This window comes from Peromyscus californicus, unplaced genomic scaffold (genome assembly GCF_007827085.1).
Source record: "Peromyscus californicus insignis strain IS unplaced genomic scaffold, ASM782708v3 Scaffold_3__1_contigs__length_106647218, whole genome shotgun sequence".
Lineage (NCBI taxonomy): Eukaryota > Metazoa > Chordata > Mammalia > Rodentia > Cricetidae > Peromyscus > Peromyscus californicus.
The window spans coordinates 17,809,185-17,829,265 of record NW_026294551.1 but is presented as its reverse complement, the minus strand read 5'-3'; the positions used below and the strand labels follow the sequence as shown (position 1 = coordinate 17,829,265).

The 20,081-nt window shown below is 37.1% G+C and overlaps 1 long non-coding RNA gene across 1 annotated transcript; it reads left to right on the top strand.

The window, feature by feature from the left end:
• Nucleotides 1–2,254: 2,254 nt before the first annotated feature.
• On the top strand, nucleotides 2,255–5,848 carry LOC128123154 (uncharacterized). The gene is made up of 3 exons (XR_008222581.1): nucleotides 2,255–2,309; nucleotides 2,824–2,928; nucleotides 5,794–5,848. It is a non-coding gene; the product is annotated as an uncharacterized LOC128123154 (long non-coding RNA).
• Nucleotides 5,849–20,081: the final 14,233 nt, after the last annotated feature.

The following is a 20,081-nucleotide window of genomic DNA, read 5'->3' as shown; positions in this document are numbered from 1 at the left end:
TATTTTGTATTGGCTTTTCTACTGTTCTTTCCTTCCATGTTGTTGAAGTACCTGCAATTGTAGTTTAGAACATTTGCATTTAAGCATTACTTCAGTACAATATCTGATAGAAAAATTCTTTTTCATGTGGTATATTTATCATGATAGTCACTGACTTCAAAATCTAAATTAGCACAGAATATTATAAGCAGATTTTCATAAAGATAAAAATTCTCTTACTGGGAAACTAGAAGAGAAATAGAATTCTGATAAAATTAATAGATTTTTTACCTACAATATACTAATTTACCTCTTGTAAACTGCATCTTTATGTCTATTATTACACTGAGTGAAAAATTATATTTCTGTCCCAATTAATGAGAATTGTGAGCACTTGGAGTATTTGTGTGCACTCATATGGCTATTGTAACTGAAGAGACCTCCACATGTGTTTGGAGGTAGGAGAGTTTTCTCTGCACTAACATATGCCTGATTCTATGATGTTGAAGGAGGAGACATTGATGTCTGTGATGTGGCAAAGGTTCTGAAGAAAATGGGAATAACTCTCACAGACAACGAACACAGAGACCTGCTGGAGCAGCTCCCCATCAGTGGTAAGCATTTTAAAATGCCAATATAGTATTGGTTGTAGTTTATATTTTTATTGCTTCTGAGAATGTCTGTAAACATTTTCTAAAAGGCATCAAAAATACTTTCAAATTTCATTCAGATGAATTATCTCATGCCAATGTAATTATAGAAAAATGGACAATTGGATTGATGGATGGATAGCAGATAGATAGACAGATAGATAGATAGATAGATAGATAGATAGATAGATAGATAGATAGACAGATAGATGAGATAGAGAGATAGACGGATGACAGCGACTTGTTGAAAAGAAACACTTGAGACCTATAACTGACTAGAAGGCTGACAATGAAGGAGGAGAGAAAATAATTTTTAAAAGTTAAGAGGTATGAGAGGGGCTGGAACAATGGCTCAATGGTTAAGAGCTGTTTCTGTTTTGCAGAGGACCTGGCTTTGGTTCCTGACACACACATGGCATCTCACAATCATGCATTAGGGGATCCAATGCTCTCTTCAGACCACCTTGGACACCAAGTATACATACATACATACATTCAGGCAAAGCATGCACACACATAAAATTAAAATAAGTGAATTTGGCGACTGGAGAGCACTGGCTACTCTTCCAGAGGACCTAAGTTTGATACACAACACCCATAATGGCAACTCACAATCATTTGTAACTTTAGTTTCAGGGGATCTGACACCTTCTTCTGGCCTCTGTGGGCACTAGGCATGCATGTTGGCAAAGCACCCATACACATACAATAACTTTAAATTTTTAAATTATTTTTAAAAGACTCAATTTTAAAAAGCATCATTTTATATGATACCCAAATGTATATAGTATGTAAACTTGTAAAGGATAAAAATTATCAATAACTTTAAAGAAATGAATAATCTAACTTCATCTTTAAAATGTCATCTATGGGCTGAAGAGAATGCTTGTCATCTGTTATATTTGAAAGAAAATGGCCCTCATAGGCTCATATTTGAATACTTGGTCCCATTGGTAGAACTCTTTTGGAAGGACTGGGGTGTGGCTTTGTTGGAGGACGTATGTCACTGGGGAGGGGGGTGAGCTTTGAGGTTTCAGAAACTCATACCATTGCCAATTAGCTCTATCTCATTGTTGTGACGCAAGGTATGAGCTCTTAGTGCTCTAGCACCAGGCCTGCCTGCCTGTGGCCATGCTCCGTCCCATGATGGTCATGGGCTCCAACTCTCTGGAACTGTGAGCCCCAAATTAAATGATTTCTAAGTTACCTTGGACATAGTGTTTTATCACAGCAATAGAAAAATAGCTAAGACAATGTGTTAGCATGAGGATCTGAGTTCGAATCTTTAGCACTCACATAAAAAGAATGGCATGGCAGCCTGGGCTATAGTTTTAACACTGGGAGAGTAGGGACAGACAGATCCCAAAGGCTTGCTGGCCAGCCAGTGGCAAGCTTCAGCCTCAGAGCTCTTGTCTCCAAAACGTAAAGTGGAAGCTAGCAAGACAGTTCAGAGGGTAGAGGCACTTGCTACCAACCCTAACGACCTGAGTTCAGTCCCCACATGGTGCAAGGGGAGAACCAACTCCCCACAAGTCACTAGTTTCTTTACTTTAAATTATGAATTTTGCTGCCCTTCATGACTCCCTATGATTCATTTGTGTGTGACCTGATTTATGTTTCCTGTAGCTGATGAAAAAGTCCACAAGAACAGAATGATGGATGGTTTGAAGTCTCTTAGTCGTAAGTAAAGAACATAATTAAAAATGAAGAGACCCATCAACTTACCTACATAATGCCATCTTTATCTCCCTTTGTAAATATGTTTGTTACCAAAGAATCTTTACATTAGAGGGTTTGTTTTCATTTTTTTAATTGTATTCCTGTTTGTTGAAAAAGGAAGTTGTATAAGTATGTGAACCAAAGGGGAAATTATGTAGACAATTCAGTGGTAAAGTTCTTTCCTACCATGAATAAGGCCCTGGGTTCAATCCCTACTTCCAGGAGAGAAAAGAAAGGAAGCCATTGACTTGAGTTCACCTTGACAATATTTAATGGATGAGACTTTATGCTGCTCCAAGGGAGTTCTGTGAACATAGTACCACAGTTTAAACTGAGGAAATATATTCCATTTTTAAGCCTATTTTGACCTTTTTGTAGACTAAATGGTCTCACTAAAACTGGAAACTTAATTAAAATGAGGAGCGTTGGAATTAAAAATCCATCAGATTTTACTAATTCCTCTTGGTTTTCCTAGATGGGACTGTTGATGTCAATAAAATCGACACAATTTTGAAAAATATGGGGTGGAAGCTAACAAATGATGAAATTAAGGATCTGAAGAAAAATGTGCCTGCCGATGGTGAGCATTTAAAATATGTTTAAGTCAGAAAATCTGAGACTTGTGTGTATGCATCAGTTAGTCAATCCCTAAATGTTCATCAGACACAGCTGGGCTTTTTAAATTGAAAGAAAGTGATGGCCTCATGTTTTTGTCCTTTGTGATGCAGGTCTTGTCATTCAAGTGGTAAAGTGAATTTATTTGGGTATTCTACTGGGCTAAGAGGAGCTGGGGGGGGACAGTACAATGTTAAAGGTGAATTGACTGAAAGTGACAAATGAATGCTAAGGGTAGGAGTGATTTAAGCACCTCAGCCATCCACCGAAATGATTATTTCCACAGTCACTAATCCCACTTAATCCAGACATTTGCCACTGTCCAAGAAAACAAGCAAGCAAGGGACAGGAGAGAATGATAGGTTGAGCACGCATTCCTTTGCCATGAAGCGTGGCAAAACCAGGCAGCTGGCACAGAGCAAGGACGATGCAGGATTCACACAAGCATTGTTGGCACACTCCTCTGTTCTGAGCCACCCATCTTGGTCTAAGCTTTGTCTTCTTGGACTCCAGCTGCCTCTGCCTGGGATGGTGATAAGAGCTGTGTGCATCAAATCACAGAGGAATTCAACCACAAATGAGTAAAATGGGTGAATATGAACCTGGGGAAAACTCTTGGCTAAAAGTATTCATTTTGATCACATGCCATGTCATTTTATTATTGCCACTGATGGCTGTGCCCTTCAGTAGGATATATATTATTTTCAGATATATTCCTATAAATGTACTCATTTACTTCTAACAGTATTACTTGTGTATTCAGATATGCTTACTACTTGTTAAATAGTAGGAAGTGCTTAAACTGCAAAAATTCAGTTGAAAAATAATTACAATTCTGGATTTATCTAAATGTATTTCTTTTCACTTTGTTCAAATCATCCAATTTTCATAAGATATAAAAAGTGAGACAATAAAAGACATGTTAGGTATGGAGCAGCATAAAAAGTCACTGAAATACATGTAACTGACAATGTCATACTCTTGCCAACTGATTTTGGCCATGCACATTGAAGTACTGGCCAACTGTTCTACCAATGATTGGCAAGAGTTATGCAAAGGAAACCGTGCATGATTTGAATGCAGCTGATACTGAATACATAGTTTTAAATATGATGTTTGGGAATGTAAAATTATGCTTTATATAATACATATTATAAAGTATTTGGAAATGAAAAGCTGTGATTCCTTAGTGTAACTTAAGCACTACAAATAAACAGTGATTCTTGTGTTCATATGGGCTCTTCCTCCATCTCACACCTTTGCTGGTCAACTGCTATGCTAAATTTTATGTTTGTAGTCTCCTTGTTTTATTTTTTTTTTTTTTTTTTTTTTTTTTTTTTTTTTTTTTTTGGTTTTTCGAGACAGGGTTTCTCTGTGTAGCTTTGCGCCTCTCCTGGAACTCACTTGGTAGCCCAGGCTGGCCTCGAACTCACAGAGATCCGCCTGGCTCTGCCTCCCAAGTGCTGGGATTAAAGGCGTGCGCCACCACCGCCCGGCGTCTCCTTGTTTTAAAAGCACTTGTTTCAGATAAATGTGTGGGTGTGGGTGTGTGTTCCTAAACAATATTTCAAAATAAATATGAATTTACCTGTTTGTAAGTTTTATTAAAATGTTATCTTACAATGTCTCACAGATTTTCTGGAACTTACTTCCTCAATATTGAATTCCCCCAAATTCCTAAAAATACCACAAAAGTAATACTTCCTTGTTGCTATGAAATATTTTAATTCATGAATATACCACATTCTATTTATAATTTTCCTACTTAGTGGATATTTTCATTGTTTCTAGTTCTCACCATTACAATGATTCCTTCCCAAAGTGTGCCTCGTGATGCACATGTCCAAGAATTCTTTAGATATATACCTAGAAGTAGAAGTATATACTCTAGAATACCTGGGTCATATGGGGTATGCACCTATTTACTTTTACAAGATAAGAATAAGTTGAAATTAATATCTTCATCAGAAATCTTAATGGAATTTTTTCCATTTAGTTATTAACATTTATAGTAATCTTGTATAAATATGTGTCCGTATCCTGCTGAGTCTCACTAATTTAGTGATGGTGATGTTCTTCCTGGGTATTGATTACTGCTGATGTGCTATTTATGAAGCATTTCCAAATGTTTATTAGAGATACAAGGTTCCTCTTACATGACTTACATTACTACCATAGAATGAGCTGCTATTGACATTGTATTTAGTACTAGCAATAATTCTCTCTTGTGCTTTCTCCTTCCCTCTGTCCCTCCCTCCCTCTGTTTCTCTCTCTGTCTCTTCCCCTGAAGGCCACTCTCTAATATTATTCTGACTACATTAGTTTTGACACCTTAGGGTAAATACCTTAAATACCATCTGCTCAGAGGTGTCACTTTTTATTGTGCAGATAGTAATGGAACAGTAAGTGTAATCCTCCAACCCAGAAACACCTCGTAGTTAGCACTCACACTACAAAGGAATTAGCAAGTCTGCCCAGAAAAATAGGTAAATACTGGTTGAGAACTTATAACACGAGCAAATGGTTAGTAAACTCCAAATTGAAACATCATTAAGTGTAGTATATAACAGCTCTAAATCCTGTTTTAGTGATCTGATCTAAATAAAAGTTATTTAACGTAAATGCACCTGAGTCTTACCCTTGATTGTGGAAGGTTTGAGTAGAACTGAATAACAGTAGCATTGTTGAAATTGTTGAGTTTTTAGCATTTTGTTTCTTTATTCTGACTCATTCTCATGAAAAAGATAAAGCTTCAGAAATTCTCAAATGTGCTGCTAGAATCTTTTCTTCTTGCTATGATACATTTCTTTATTTGAATTTCTTCTTACAGTACATGGAAGAGTTTCAATGAAAAACTTGTTGAAGGGGTTAGACGCATTTACAGGTGAGTGAGAACTTGTATACTAACAAACCCCTCAGACTATGCAGTAGTATAGTTTCAAACAGATTTTTCTGCTATTCTATTCCTTATCTTTTTTGTTTTAATTTTTAATATTTTCTTAATAAGTGTGTGTTTTTGTCCTACAGTTTGTCCTTATGCTGGTCAAATGTGTAAAACGTAACTTCTGAGCTCTCTAAGGCATTTATTTTGGCAGTATCACTTCCTGGAGCATTATTAATAAACACCCAAACCAGACTATATCAAGTAACAACCAAAAAATACTTTGTTATTATCTACGTCAAGAACAAATAACATATTTTAGAAAAAAAATCAGAAAAAAGACAATATACAGTACTTTCTGGTTAAGACGCACAAATGAACTGATTCTGATATCTTAATTAGGAGTCATACAAATGAAATTTATTCCCTTCTCCTTTGACTCATCCTCATATCAAAAAATATATCCCAACATTTCTATGTAAGCAGTAAATATGACGTGACCCTCTTGATTCTGTATACATATATTTTAGTGTTTTAATTTTTCTCTTAGGTTTAAAAACCCTTCTTTAACATTACATTGCTTCTTGAAATAATTATAATGTTTAGGATGATAATATTTTATATTTTTCAAAGGATCAAAGTTGGACATGAGATTTCTTCCTGCTATGATAAACAAAATGGGCCTCGAGCTGACAGATAAAGAACGGATGAAGCTGATGAGTGACCTGCCTGTTGACGGTACGTTGTGCAGACAGGAGCTTAGTTTGATAGGACTGTGGGGAGGTTCCTTCTTTTAGTACATAGTATCTTAAACATTTTATGAATAAAGTTTATGTTGTGCTTAGAAAGACCCTCTCCCTTTTAATCCAGAACATCGGGGCATAAGCAGGCACTGGACTGTCAGCCCCTCCAGCCACGTGCAACACTAGCCTAAGAAGGAAAATAAAAGGAAGCTGCTGATGTAATCAATTTTTAGAATCAGGTGAAGGAAGGAAAATGAAAGAAAGAAATGAGCATCAGCATAGTTGAGCCTATTAAAATCTTCTTAGGCGCAGACAGTTATTCTACAGAGAGTTTGTGAGCTACAGGAAGTGGATGTTGCTGAAGATGGAAAAGTCGGGTCAGGCCTGCTGATAGGTTGCCCATGCTGAAGTGGTCAACCATAGGCCCACACATATGTGCAAACACTGATGAGATTCAGTAAGATATAGACTGCGATATCTATAACAATAATAACTGTAGAGGAAGAGGACATGAATTTAAGATAAAGACACAGGAAGGGGTACAAGGCAGATGGCTGTGATAAAAATACATTGTGTTCATGTATGGAATTCTAAAATAAAAATTATCTCAGGTGTTTAAATTGTATAGTCTGTCAGACTGATAGTTCTCATTTTTTAAATTCTTCTGGTTTTATTGGGGGCATAAAAACATATTTATTCAATAAATAGTAAAAATTCTTCCTGAAAGAGAGAAATGTGTGTGGCTGAGTGTGTTTGCACAAGTCTCTAATATTAGCACTCAGGAGGTGCAAGAAGTTCAAGACCAGCCTATGCTACAGTGACCATACCTCAAAAGAAAAACCTAATAAAATTGACTACAATAAGGAGAAAGAAAGAAATATGTGTTTTGATGAGTATCTGTATCACATTTTGCTTGACATTAAGTATGTTTTTCATTATAGACTCTGGAAAGATCTATAAAAACAGATTGTTGAATGAGGTAAAGTCTTTCGAAGGTGAGTAACAAGCAATTTGAAAATTGATATTTAAGTTGTGTTTTTAGAGATATCATACCCTTCTTTCTGAATTTACCTTCTTCGTTATAAATGTTTTTACCTCTATGACTTGTTTTTGTCATTGTAAAAGGTCTCACAATCTCTTAAATTTTGCAAAATAAACTGTCAAATTGCCATTTGAATTCTAGATAGATCTATAAAGTGTGATGATGACAAGAATGACCCTGGAATTAGCTAAGGAAGTACAGGCGACCCCAAATTAATCACATTCACTGTCAGAAATATTAAGCATTATTTTCCTCTTGCAAGAACTTATTTTGTGTGTGTGAGCACCTGTGCGCGTGCGTGGTGCACATGACGAGGTCAGTGGACAACTTGTGGGAGTTGGTTCTCTCCTCCTACTGTGTGGGTCCTAGGGGTCAAACTCAAGTCATCAGACTTGGTGGCAGGTGCCTCTGCCTGGTGAGCTGGTAGAACAAAGTCCATTATTTCATTATTATTTCTTTAACTAGAACGTTTTTTAGTGACGTCTAGCTAAGAAAAACTGTAGACAAACACATAAGATTATAGCTCAGGTTTTCTCCACTAATTACTTCAAAAAAGAGGAAGAATTTGGGGAATGATTAAAGAGCTAGAAGCTCGCTCTACATTTGATACCTGTTAAGAGGAATTCTCCAGTGGTAGAAAGGGTGCTTCCTGGCATTCCTAAACCTTTTGGAAGAAGACAGCCAAAATCTTCCTTGAAGAATGTTACCATTAAGTGAGTTGAATGTCACCATTAAAAAAATGAAGCACTGATTTCCAGGAGCCTCACAGGTAACTCTCCCTGGTGGGTCTTTCATCCCATGGACCCCATGTTAACAAACTTCTCTAATCTTTTGGCCCCTGCTTTACAATTTTAAAATCATTTTCTTCTCCACACACTACCATCCCCAATTCATGTTCAGCTTCAGAAAATTCTACTCATGTCTCTGATATCATCTCAGGTAGTTTATAGAGACAGGTATGTATTTTTAAACCAATAAGAGCTCCCCCCTCTTTTTCATAATGTATACTCAAAAACTATCTTCAGACATGGATAAACCAGGTCTATTGAAATTCCAAAGTCTCTGTGGAAGCAACTAGCCCTGTTTCAAAGTCCCTCTGCTTTGCACTTTATTCATTTTCTTCTGTTATAATTTGGAGTTTTACCAGTGCTGTTATTTAATACAGAGTTTTAATGGTATTTAATCATATTTTAAAACAGTATTAGTATCTAGAAATGCATTGTTTTCTTTACTGTGTATTTTAATGTAACACAGCTAACATTTCTAATACTTAAAGCATCTTTCATTTTAATATATTTTCTCATTCTTTATACCTCTTTTTCTAAGGAGGAAAGGTTAAAACAAATAAAATAAACACTCTTCTGGAAACCATGGGAATCAAACTCGAAGAAAAGGAGCTGGATCAATTAAAAGAAAACCTACCAGATAATGGTGAGCTCTGTAGTTAACTACTCTGCTTGTGCAGTGCATCACTTGCACACTAGTTCATTGAACTCTCCTTTTGTACCTTGCTGAGTTTTCCTAAGATTGTTATTTTTAATTTCCAAATGCAAATTTCAGCTTGGGGTCAAATTATTAGAATTCATTGGGTATATTACAATCTAAAGTAAAAGAAGAGACAGACAGACATCAAATAAGGTGCTCAGAGCATCCAGCAGAAACCAACTGACGAAGCCCTAAGGCAGTCAGCTGGAGATCCCAATAGAGTTCCAGGGATGGGGGAGCATCCTCTCCCATGAAAGAACAAATGAGCAGAAAGTAACATCATCAAAGCAGGGCTTACAGCATGAAGGCAGAAATGGACTGAGGAAGTCCCATGAAAGCAGCAGCTGGAGTCCCCCAAAAAAGAGTCCTTGGCAGAGCAGTGTCCCCTAGGGTGGGCTCTCAAATGAAAGAACAGCTAGCTGGCATTAGACTGTGGGTTAGTCTAAAGCTGTGATGTTTTGTTGATGTTTGCTTTACAGATATGAAACTGTATTAAGTACATCCAGATTCAGATTGGTTATCTTTTCCATTTAAATAATCTTATTATCATCAAATGTCCTTTTGATAGCTTTTAACACTCCCTGCCTTCACGTTGCCACAGTGGATTTGGTCCAGTTTGGGGCTTGCATGGGTCTTATGCACAGCACTATGTTTAGCACGTACATGGTTCATCTTTTATCATCCATCTGAATCTTCACACTTTTTGTAAACCTTACAAACTAAATTTTCTCTAAAAATATTTTTCCTTTAATTGGCATTTTCGTCCATGTATTCTTCCTAATTGGTACTTTAATTTTAGAACATAATACATAAGTAGAAAACCACAGAAAACATTGTTATAAAGTTAACATCCTTAAAATCACCTCTTAGTTAAGAAGTGGGGACAGGTACCTTTGACTGATATGTCATGGCTTCCTAGAGCTGACCATTATAATTGAAGGGTGATTTTCAGAATGTAATAGGGAGAATTTGCTTGGGTCAAGTAAATTTTATTTGCATATTTTTTTCTCTTTGACAATGTTTGTGTCCTAATATCTGTTCTTATAGGTGATGGGAAGGTTAATTTTCAAGACTTGATGAATGAAGTAAAAGCTCTCATAGGTGAGACATGATTTTCTATAAATCCATCTATAAATCTATTCAATGATGTCACTGTCATCACTGAATAGTAACTGTCTTGATGTCTCTAGTCTTCTCTTTTGCTCTTGCTAACATCGAGTTAGTCACAATTACAACTTTGAATTGTCTATATTTTAAGGGTAATTGTTTGAACTGTTCTTTGTTAACAGTAAGATCCCTTTCCTCTATCTTTTTTTAATTAATGTAACTTCGGTTCTCTATCCCTTAAAAAATACAGAAGTATAAATTATGAAGTCATGTTTGGTAAAAATATAAACATAATTTGAATAACAAAGCCATTCAGCATCTGACTATTTTAATCAATTGTCCAAATGGTTAAAATATAAAATGAATTCTTCAATAAATGTTTGATTGTGCGCTATATTTGATGTCTGTTTGAAATCACCTGATTTACTAGGACAAAGACAAGAAGTCCTCTTTTTCACCACATTAGGAGTGATTAGGTGGGGCCTTTGCTTTTTTGTTCAATTAGTGATTGAGGTTAACACTGAATAGTCACAACTGTTTGTTCATTCATTTTTTTTATTTTAGTTTTTTAAAATGATTTATTTCTTTTTATTTTATAAACATGGATGTTTTGCCTGCATGTATGTCTGTGTGAGGGTATCAGATCCCCTGGAAGTGGAGTTACAGACAGTTTTGAGCTGCCACGTGGGTGCCAGGAATTTAATCCAGGTCCTCTGGAAGAGCAGCCACTACTCTTAACCACTGATCTATCTCTCCAGCCCTCCATTTACTTTTTGAAACAGGGTCTCCCTAGATAGCACAGGCTAGCCTCAAACTATATCAGCCATGCTAGGCTTGATCTTTTGAAAGAGCCTCTTGGCTCTACCTCCTGAGTGATAGAATTAGAGCCATGTGCCATGGCACCTGATTAAAAAAAATGATTTATTTTTGGTTGTGAGCCTAGCCTTTAACGGCTGAGCCATCTCTCCAGCCGGCGGTGGTGGCGCACGCCTTTAATCCCAGCACTTGGGAGGCAGAGGCAGACGGATCTCTGTGAGTTTGAGGCCAGCCTGGGCTACCAAGTGAGTTCCAGGACAGGCGCAAAGCTACACAGAGAAACCCTGTCTCGAAAAACCAAAAAAAAAAAAAAAAAAAAAAAAGAAAAGAAAAAGATTTATTTAATCTTTTTTTATGTGTGTGTGTTTTGCCTGCATGTATATCTGGACACCACCGTGGTGGTATTTTACTTGTACTGAAATGTGATTTTAATTGTATGTTAATAAATAAAGTTGCCTGGGGGTCAGAGCTATTAGAACCATAGCAAGTGCGTGGTGGCGGTGGCGCACGCCTTTAATCTCAATACCATAGAGGACCTGGAGGGCTGTACATACAGGTAGTGACATGTTTGGGTTTACAACCAATGAGAAGGCAGAACAGCTAGACTATATAAAGACATACACACAGGAAGTAGGTCCCTTTCAGAGAGCTCTCTTGACTGAAGAGGATCGCTGAAGCAGGAAGGGTGAGGCTCTTAGCTCTGACCTTCTCTGAATCGGCTCTGTGTTTCTTATTTAATAAGACCGATGGTTACATCTACACACCACATGTATGCATGGTGCCCAGGATAGTCAGAAGGGGGCACCAAATCCTCTGTAACTGGAGTTAAAGATGGTTGTGGTCCACCATGTGGGTACTGAGCATCAAATGCAGGGCCTCTGGAAGAGCAGCCAGTGCCATGCCATCTCTCTAGCCCCACAAATAATTATTTTAAAATATCATGTAGTCTCAGAGTAACATATGAATTTGTCATCTTTTCTTCTTTTTTTCAGGAAATGAAGAAAATATAAAAGATGTGAAGAATATTCTTGAAGGCATGGGAGTAGAGCTCACACAGCAGGAATATGCAGACCTGTTGAAAAATCTCCCTGTTGACGGTAAGCATGTAAGCAGCACTTTAGGCATCAGGAGAGCTTGGACAGAAGCTCGCTTATGAGGACTTTACTAATTTCATTCTGATGGCCAGGGAAACAGTAAGAACAGATGTCCCAGATATGCTGTACAAGCAAGCCCAACTGGGCCATTTAACTTTTCTTCAATTCTTTAGATAAAAAAAAAAAAATGCTTTTATGTAGGAAAAAAAAAAAAAACGATACCCCCAAAAGGCCCCTTATAGTAAAGAGGAATAGTACTCTCATTTGAATCTTCACTCCTTAAGTGAGTTGCACTTCCAAGAAGGAAAAAAAGCAAACTGGCTTTTAAAATTTTTCTAGAGGTGATGGTGAGATGGCTAATTGGTAAGGAGCAGTGGCTGCTCATGGAGAGGACCAGGGTCCAATTCCCAGCGCCCATATACAAAGGTGGTTCACAACCAGCTATAAATACAGTTCCAGGGCATCTGATGCCCTCTTCTGGCCTCTGCTGGCCACACATGGTACACAGACCCACCTGCAGGCAAAACACTCATTATACATACATACATACATACATACATACATACATACATACATACAAACATATATACATACATAAATACATATAAATAAATAAATGTGTATATTTTCCTAATAGATATCTCCTTAAAATTCTAAATAATGAATATATACATATATATAAATGTTCCCTGTTATAATAACCAACCTTCCTTTAACTTAATACTTACATTGTTATTTCTTAGATAGTTTGTTCTATAATTTTTTGTTGTGATTGAGAGATCCTATGTTGTTTCTACTCATGTTTTTCTGATAGTAGTTTGATACACAAAAAGTTACGTGTGTTTAATGTCACATTTTACCCATAGTACTGTGGCCATCCATGGTCAAGGTACTAATCGCATTATTCCCAAACCTTTTCTCATGTTCCTTCAAGACATTTTTACTATATTTGTGTGTGTGTGTTTATGTGTATGTATGTGTGTGTACCTCATGCCATGTTGCACATGTCTCCTTCTGCCACGTGTGTCCCGAAGGCTGGACTCCTGTCATCAGTCTTGACAGCCGGTACCTTTACCCTTGAGTCACCTCACCAGCCCTTCTTGTGTTCTTTTATTGTCTTTAAATTTTCAGACAGTCCAACAGGCAAAGAAATATCCTAGGGCAGAAACGTCCTTGGAAAGTGTAACTATGTTTGGCTGAGAATCCTACCATGCACCTTAAGGAAGATGGAACCCAGAATATTTAACAAACTCATGACTGCTCCAGAAGAATTTCTCCATTTGCTTCCCCATGCCTCATATTGTCAAATGTCGGCTAATCTCTGATGGATATTTTCATATATTTATAAACAGTTATTTCATTCTTTGTAAAGTGCCCATCTTGTGACTTTTGCCTTATAGTCTCCTAGTTGGCTTCTATTTTTCTTTCTTCTTTGTTAAAGTTCTTTGTATTCCATGCCAGGAGCAAGCAAACGATTTCCTCAAAAAGCCAGATGGCAAATATTCTAGACTTTACTGCCTCTATCAAAACTGCTCAGCTCTCTTGTTGTAGCCAAAGTTATCCATGGTTAACAGGTTAAAAAAATTGTTATAGCTGTGCACCAGTAAAACTTTATTTATAAAGCAAGTGTGGGGAGGGTGGCTCTCACTTTGCTTGCTTGTTTTAAATACTAAGTTTTGTTTACATTTAAAAAATATTCCTTGAAGTTGATATGGCTTTACATTTTCATTATGACACATATGCTCTTCAAATTTATGTAAATTCCTGTTAAGATTTGAATTTTTATGTATCTTTACTGCAAATTCAGAAAAATATCCTGTATTTTCTTCTGAAGGTTTTAAAATTTGCCTTTCACACTTATATGTATATGAATTATCTGTGATTAAAAAAAATCTGGTAATCACTGCATTAGGTCAAAATATTAACCTTGAAAGCTGGGGAGAAGTCTCAGTAGCTAAATGCACTTGCTGCTTTTGCAGAGGACCCAGATTTGATTACTAGCACCCAGATGTAACTCCCAGCCATCTGTAACTCTGGTTCTAGGGGAATTCAGTGTCCTCTTGTGGCCTCTGTGACCACTGCACTCATGTGTTGTACATTCAGCCATGCAGGTAAAACCCTGTAACATATGAAACATTTTTCAATGTTAACCTCAAAACTCATTTTTTCTCCCTCGCTTCCACAAAGAAGTTTGATTCCAGTAGATAAGATTTAAAAAAAAAAAAAAAAGTATAGCGATGTCACAGAAGGGAATAAAGGAAATGATCAGAAATTAAGATGTCTGTTTCGGCATGATAAGTACTAATAGTTCACTGACTACGGTTCAAAAGATTAACTCCAACTCATCCTACCTTGACTGTGTTTTTCCTTACAGTTGATGGAAATTTCTACCATAACAGATTAATGGACACTCTGAAATCTCTTAAAAGTGAGTGAAAGGCAATTAAACCTGACATTAGTATTTTCCATTTGTAACACTTTATAGTTAATGAACTGCCAAGCCTTCAATCCGCATGTGTCTTTATGTCTCCTATTAATCTATGGTTGCTATCTGTGCCTCATCCTCTGTATGGCTAGCTGCATCCTAGCACCTAGTTCTGTTGATTCTCAGATAGATTCCCCGTTTTGTGCTGGAGCTTTCAAGTCATTAGTGTTGCAGAAAACAAAGTGGAAATCTGAACAATGAATAACAAAGAAAATTATTAACAATTTAAAAATCTGTTGCAGAGCTAGGAAAAATTCATGGAGATATCAGAAAAACAAATGATCATTACACTATCCAAAATCCCCTAAGAGGGATTTTTATTGTTTCATTCTGTGGGTAGATATTAATATCTCTAAAACCATTTGAAATATGACTGATTCTATTTTTTAAAAAAAGACTCAGAAAAGAAATTTTATTTCACTGTATTATGATTTTGTGCATTTAAATTGACCTCTGTGGATCTTGACCCTCATACTGAAAATCCTGTAATAGCCAGGAAATAGCTATATTTGTCACAGTTTGTCACCAATTTTTCTTCATGGTCTTTTTTCCCCATAAGGAGGGAAGGCTGATGTCAACAAACTGGACACAGTGGTGAAAAACATGGGGAGGAAAGTTTCAGGAACGGAATTTGAGGATATGACCAAGAGCTTACCAGTGCGTGGTAAGTGTGTAAGATCTAACAGCCCCAAGAGTACTGGAACTCAAGATTTTTTGTTCTTTTGAGGTTTTTTTTGTTGTTGTGGTGGTGGTGGTAGTGCTTTTTGTTTGTTAATTTAATATTTTTATTTATATTCTTTGGTAATTTCATACATGAATAAAATATATTTAGAATATATCCAGGCCCCATTTTCCCCTCAGCTCCTTCCAGAGGCTTCTCTCCCAACATCTTCTCAATTTCATGCTTCCCTTTTCTTTTTTCTTTTCTTTCTTTCCTTTTCTTCCCTTTCCTTTCCTTTTCTTTTTTTAAGACCTACTGACTACAGTTAGTGATGTCCATATGCACATGAGCATAGGACCATCCTCCAAAGCAAACTACCACAGGCGACAATACCAAAGGAAACTGACTCTCCTTCCCTCAGCAGCCATCACCCTCTAACAGCTCCTCAGGGTCCAGGGAGCTCCTCCCCTGTCCATGTTGGGTTGATAATGGCCTTGATCTTGTGCAGGCAGGTCTTGTGCAGGGTTTAATGGTTTTGACAACTTCTAAGCTGTAGTTGGCAACAAGGAAGTATTGAGAAAATCTAAAGAACAACAACAACAAAACCCTCAGATTTAAAATAAGAATAACTTGTAGAATATTCAGTAACTTTATATCAATAATACATTTTATTTGGCAAACTCAAAATTGCAATATAGAAAGAAATGTTAGCATGCCAGGAAAGAATACAAATTGGAGTTTGGAGCTGGGTAAAGGCATAAGGATACAGCTATCAGGCTATCTTTAATTATTCAGACTGCAGTGTAGACAAGGAGTAGGAGGGAATGATAGAAGTGTCACCTTTTCCTTTCACCATAGCTTGTGACAAAGACCAAACTATAATAAAGGATACAGAATAGATATATGTGCACCCAACACTGGAGCATATCCGTGTGTGAAAAGCACCTATTAATAAAGCAGACGAAGGGAACAGACTGTAACACAGTGATCATAGGGGACTTTAACACTTCAAGTTTCACAATGAACAGATTTAGACAAGAAATCAATAAGGAAACATATGCTTTAGAACACAGCATCTGATATCACCAGAATCCACATTCTCCTTGAACACATGGGTAGTTCTCTAGGACAGACCATATACAAGATCACAAAATAGGTTAAGAAGAAAGAGGAGGAGGAGGAGGAGGAGGAGGAGGAGGAGGAGGAGGAGGAGGAGGAGGAGGAGGAGGAGGAGAAGAAGAAGAAGAAGAAGAAGAAGAAGAAGAAGAAGAAAGAAGAAGAAGAAGAAGAAGAAGAAGAAGAAGAAGAAGAAGAAGAAAGATTAAATGTATAAATGTAGCTGGGCATAAATGGCATATGCCTGTAATCTCAGCATTTAGGAGTTTGAGGCAGATCACTGAGAGTTCACGACTATCCAAATGTATATAGTGAGTATTGAGGCCATTTCAAGACTTCCACATCAAGGAAGTTAAAATGAAAGAAGGAAGGAAGGAAGGAAGGAAGAGGAGCAGGAAGGGAGGAAGGAAGGAAGGAAGGAAGGAAGGAAGGAAGGAAGGAAGAGGAGCAGGAAGGGAGGAAGGGAGGGGGAGGAGAAAAGAAGAAAGATTACTGACTACTTTTAGAAGAAGATATGTCTCAAATAGACAACCAAGAGGTATGCTCCAGGAAACTAGAAAAAAATTTTAGTCCAAATTTAGAAGGTTATAAATAAAGAGTATAGTACAAATCAGTGAAACACAGCCTAGAAAAACAATGGGAAAGTCAACAAAGCTAAAAGTTAAGCTTTTGAGACATAGAATTGACAAACCTTTAGCTAGCCTAATAAAGAAAATAATAAGAAAGCTAAAATATACAAAATCAGTAATAAAATTGGAGACATTACAAACAATACCATAGAAATACAAAAGCTCATGGAGACCTAGAAGAGAGGGACAAATCCCTAGACACACAGTCCCCCTCTATTAGCATTCCTGGTGCTGTGAGAGAAGACCCGAGAAGAATCAATCCAGTGGAGGAAAATTAGACATAGGAAGGCAGATGCTGTGTGTCTCTCTTTATGCTGGATCTTTAAGAAGTATAACTCATAGAACCAAAGGGAGACTGGAGGCAGGCAACCAGATTGGAGAGAGTTGGGGTAGGAAAGGTAGGGGATATATTTTTAAAGGATTCAAAGTTCTGATTTTATAGGAGCATTATTGAGTTGTACAACATGTTTACTACAGTTAGTAGTGTACACTTTTACAAGGACAACACCAATAGATGTACCAAAGTGGATGGGGAAAAGCCCATGAGGCCTCAACACTACAAAAAGAACTACAGGCAATTAAGGAATACAGGGAATGAAAGAAATAGCCTTCGCCAGAGAAGAGCACACCAACTGGCTATCCAATATCAAATGATCGGCCCTGAAAACATACATACAAGTAACAGTGTACAGACTAAGGATGTTATATTTAGGAATATATGTGTATACATATGCTCTTGTAATAATGATTAATGGAAAAAGAGAACATGAATTTGAAAGAGAGCTGGGAGGGATTGTATGGGAGAGTGGAAAGAGGAAAGAGAAGGGATAAATGTTTTAAGCATATTATAATCTAAAAAATTAAAAACAAAAATAATAGTGTATATTTTTTAATTGCTGAAAGTGAGTTATTAACATTCTCATCAGAAAACAAGCAGGTGCATTGGTGACTTATTTACATGATTAGCTTTCTACAGTGTATACCTCTTTCACAACACACTATATTTATATGTTCAATTATTATTTATCCATTTTTGTAAGTTAAAGGGAAGGTGCTCACAGCAGTTACTTCTAAAGTGAACAAGATTACTAGGAGATGGGGTACCAGAGATCCCTGGAGAATCATGTGATAAAATATTCCTTTGAGCACTTGACTTTTAAAAGATGTAAATTTATTGCCCAGCCCCCAAATAAATCATATTTTAAATTAAAATGTGGGATACACACACACCATTTTTTTTGTTCTGCATAATGTCCACACATACTGTGAAGGCAAAAATGCCCTCAAAATTATTTGCAGTTTATACATGCAATGCAAATAAACTAAAGAAAATTTTTCCTCCTTGTCAAAGAAGTACTGAGAATGGGCCAATTATATTGGAGCCATTTCTGAAATCTATATTAAAATATTGGTATATATATTGTACCTTCTCTTAGTCCTAAAAAGAAACTGTCAATTAGCTGGAGAGGTGGTTCAGTAGTTAAGAGCACTTGCTACTCTTGGAGCAACACCCACATGGCAGCTCACAACTGTCCAGAACTTCAGTTCCAGGGGATCCAACACTCTCTTCTGACCTCCGTGGAGACCAGAAGACACATGATGCACAGACATACATGCAGGCAAAACACTCACATGCATAAAAATCTAAAAATAGTTTTTTAGTTGTCAATTGTAAATAGCCCTTATAAGCTTGAAGCAATCTACTTTAGCTTTTATCCTGTCATTATTAAAGTTTTTATTACTTAGATCAGTAAAAGATGATAGATTGTGAATTTTTGTATTTGTCATGTTTAAATGTTTTTACCCCTAATTCATGCTTATGAAGTATTTAAAATATTCTAAAATGCTAGCATATATAGATACTCTTTAATTTAATGGCATGAGCCATGTTTTCTGAGTCTTAGGATCATGTCCATATGTGAATGCTTATTTTCTTACAGCTGGAAAAATTGAAATGAAAAAGTTGATCAATGCAATGAGAGCCTTTACAGGTGGGTAAGTTTAACATAATACTGAAACTCTCATCCTTTGCTGTTTTAAGTGGCATTTTATCAGTAGTGTGTACTACCTTTTAAGTTCTGCATTTTTTACTCATTGCTAAAGAATAATTGTCTTTAGGGGCTAGGGAGATGACTCAGTGGATAAAGAGTTTGGCTCATAAGCATGAGGAACTGAATTCAAATCCCAAACATTCACTTAGAAGTCAGGCATGTAACACATATATGTACCTGAAGTGCTGGGGGCGGAGACAGCTGGATCCTGGGGCCTTGTTCCAGGACCATATTAGCCATTGCTGTCTTCCAGGTTCAGTGACAGAAGAATGAGGAGGAAAGCAGTAGAGGAAGACGCTCAGGGTCAGCCTCCAGCCTACGCGCGCGCGCGCGTGTGTGAATACACACGCACATGCACACACACACACACACACACACACACGCGCGCGCATACACACACATACACACACATACACGCACACGCACACACACACACATACGCAAGCGCACGCACACACACACATACACGCACACGCATACACACACACACACACACACACACACGCAAGCGTGTGCACACACACACACATACACGCACACGCATACACACACGTACGCGCGCGCACACACACACACACAGAGGCAAATGCACCATCCACATACACATTTACAACAATAAACTATTATAAAATTCATCTGCTTCTGCTTCTGATACCCCATCAGTAGGTATTAGATTTTAGCATTGAAATGCAGTTTGTTTTCTCTTGGACACTCTATATGGGGGACTTTGTTTACTATCATATAAATATGCACATTAAAATATACATATACATAAACATATATCCTAGAAAATCAAAGCAAATGTCAAGACAAAATTGGAAATACGTGCCGGGCATGGTGATACACATCTTTAATCCCACACTCAGGAGACAGGCAGGAGAATCTTTGTGAGTTTGAGGCCATATTGGTCTACATAGCAAGTTCCAGGAGAGCCAAGATTACATAGTGAGACCCTTTCTCAAAAACAAACAAACAATTTTGGAGACTCAAAATGTTTTTGTTACTCTG